The sequence below is a fragment of the Ctenocephalides felis genome, unplaced genomic scaffold, assembly GCF_003426905.1.
Source record: "Ctenocephalides felis isolate EL2017-DRISC unplaced genomic scaffold, ASM342690v1 CF-g0.4_SCAFFOLD_01492, whole genome shotgun sequence".
NCBI lineage: Eukaryota > Metazoa > Arthropoda > Insecta > Siphonaptera > Pulicidae > Ctenocephalides > Ctenocephalides felis.
The window spans coordinates 27740311-27743701 of NW_020537646.1; the positions used below are offsets into that span (position 1 = coordinate 27740311).

At 32.1% G+C, this 3391-nt stretch overlaps 1 long non-coding RNA gene across 1 annotated transcript; it reads left to right on the forward strand.

Moving 5' to 3' along the window:
• The first annotated feature begins 423 nt into the window (after positions 1–423).
• LOC113369958 lies at positions 424–1595 on the forward strand. The gene is made up of 4 exons (XR_003366552.1): positions 424–910; positions 1052–1264; positions 1357–1400; positions 1466–1595. It is a non-coding gene; the product is annotated as an uncharacterized LOC113369958 (long non-coding RNA).
• Positions 1596–3391: the final 1796 nt, after the last annotated feature.

Here is a 3391-nt window from a genome sequence, read left to right on the forward strand (position 1 = left end):
AATAAATTTACATAATTTTACTTCAATAATAAATATCAAAAGTTTTACATTTCATTTTAACATATTCTAAATACTGCTAAACATTAACATCGAATGAAATAGAGTGGGCAAGAGTAAGAAAGATCGGCGCTATGTCACACGTTAACTTTATAGATGCCGGCGTACAGCAGATTGTGAACAATATACATTTATGGTTGCTCATATAATACGAATAGGCAACAAACATTTTGTCAAATATTATTTCGAACAATTTTTTTATGTGGACAGAAATACTGATATTAGTTCAAATAGATCTAATATTGAAGTTCTACGTAAAAAAATTAATAGTACATTAATTTTTTTATTCGACGACCCATAAAAATTTATATATATATATATATAAGTATATATTGAATGCAGAGAAAGAGATCATCATCGCGCCGTTGCATATGATATTATATAAACCATTGATTGATAATATGGAATACGATCGAGGCACCAATACATGTATGTAAGAACTTCATCTTCTATCAAAGAGGACCATTGTTAGTTTTTTAGTTCATTACTGAATGCCAAGCTAAGCGGTCGTTATGTGTTTAATAGGAAGTGCGAAAATTACGAAATATTATTACGATATATTTTTATTTGTTTTAAAAGAACGTCGTGTAATTATCGTTTAATAATCAGTGGAAAAGTAGTGCATTGTGTTGTTTTATTTCTCAATGATACAAGTGAAAATAGAGTATCGATGTAGTGCCGGTGGATTGGTTGATATATAATGAAGGATAAGATAAATTCGAATGCCCATTTTTAAATAATTATGAGCTATCGGGAGAAAATTTACTTCTTCTTCAAGATTTGGTGAAGCGTCGGGCGGCACCAGCATCGGATAATTGGAGTCTTCATGAGGTGGATGTACGAGATTACGCGAGTAAGTATTATTGATCAACTACGTATTGTGTATTTTGTTATATACACACAAACACACACACACACACACACACACATATATATATATATATATATATATATATATATATAAACATATCTTTGATTTGAGTTGTAATTTCAGATACATATTAAATTGCCTTGGAAAAGTTAAAAATATTGCAACAAAAGGAATATGCGTTTTCTACGGACAATGAAGAAACCATAAACAGAAGGCAAGATGTTCTGAAAAAACAATACCGCTTGAATAAAGGGCGTTTTGTAAATCAGAATAACGTCGATCAGCAGTTGTCGGAATGTAACATAAATTTAGGCAATAAGTCGCGCAATGCTTCAAGTAAGTGTATTCTTGTTAACAATTTATCGTGTATTTTTCTTTTTATTATTATCGAATAATTTAATTTTAATTTTTAGTTTTTATTTTTTTAGTGTTTAATGTCTTAAAGACAGTGAACTTGTGAAGTGTTTATATGGTAGGTATTATTCACACAGTACACATAGATGATTTTATTATTTATGGCTATACATTTTGTTACAGGTATAATGACAACTGAATCAATTAAAAATCCGCAGTTGAGCCCTATTAAAGAGCAAGCATTTAACCAAGCCCTCGGGAAGGTTATAAATTATTCCCGTGATTGGGAGAATGGGAGAGATCATAGGCGGACCAATAAAACCTAATTAACATTTGTTATTTATTGTTATTATATATTAAAATATTGTTATCAAAAGAATTAATAAAAAAAATTTAGCATATGCATTTTTTTATGGGCCATGCCAATTATTATTTTCAGGGCCACGTCAAATATATTTTTCAGGGCCATATCAAATATATTTTTCAGGACCATATCACATATTATTTTCAGGGCCGCATCAAATATATTTTTCAGGGCCATATCAAATATATTTTTCAGGGCCATATCACATATTATTTTCAGGGCCATATGCTTATTTTAAGTTAAGGGCCAAGTTCGATATTTTTATAGGGGCCATTTCATATTTTCGATTAGGGCCCGGAACAGTTTGCCCAACACAGACCTTATCCGGCAAGGCGTTACATATCGCATAGGGGCCAAGTACGGTTGCCGCACTGGGACCCTACTTAATTTAGGGCAGCCCTGATCCGCGCCATACTTCAATTTCCAGTCGGGTAGTGATATATCGTGTCTTAAGGCAAATTGCCGGAACTTCTCGTAGCGTAACGAAATGTTCGAGGAATATTAAATTCTTTTAAATGGATTATTTCAAATACTCTAACATTGTCTAATATTTATTTAGAAGAATTATATAAACTGAATTACAAAGTTAAAATTATTTATTTAAAGTATATAAGTGAGCTTTCGAATTTTAGTCAGAATTAAAATTAAAATCTGATTCATTTTCGATATTAAAAAATTTATGAAAACAAAATGTTAAAAAAATCTTGGAACAATTTATTTTTCAAAATCAATGATTTTGTTAAGACAAGCAGAAAATATTCGAATCATTCAAATCGGATGCTAAGTCTTAACTGTAATCTTTTGTACAGTTACCTCTATCTTCGAAATGGCTGAACCTGCCTTTGCCAAAAACTAATCACCACTTCTCCCTACCAATACAAATTGAATATATTTTGGATCATTTCAATCAAATACTCCTATCTCTCAAAAAGTCCATTTTCTTTGCTTCGTATCTCCGTAACGGGTGGACTTGCCTTTGTCAAAAACTAATCAGCACATCTCCCTATCAGAAGAAATCAAAAGTTTTTTTGAACCATTGAAATCGGTTGATCCGTGCGCCCGAAAACGTCGACAAAAAATTGCGGATATACAAAGAACACAGACACACATCCATTTTTTCTTAGGTGTGCCAAAATGTTCAGAAACCTCTAAAACGTTATGTAAACGATATGGAAAAAAATCCATTTTCGATTTTCGGTTCATTACTATAACTTACCCTTCGGGAAGTTTACAATGATTGAACTAGATAATATTCTTGGAATTAGAATTAAAATTAATATTTTGTAAGTATATGTAAGACCGATGAAAAATCCCGGTTGTAATTGAAGCCTGCTGATTAGATTTTTGTCGTCAAAACTTCCGTTAAGTGAAAAAGTAATAAAACGATTGACCGAATCAATCGTGAAAAAGATTCATTTTATTTTCCGCGCGTAATTAAAACGCGTTACGACTAATCTAATCAGATCCTTGAAGCAATAACAGACGCAGAACACGCAATCGTTCTGAAGCGACTCCGATGGTAGGACAAAAAGTTTAAACTTTTTTTTGTTATTCCTCTCACTTTTATTTTCTTTTATTTTCTGGACAGGTCGACGGGTGTGCACGCCCTGTGCCTGTTTTAAAAGCGATAAATTAACTGAATGAAAAAAACACACACACAAAGCCAGAAGAAGAAAAAGCGTCACGCAAAAGTTTGGAGAAAAGCGAAAATAAGTTTTTCGCGCAAATGAAATGAGAGAGGGGCC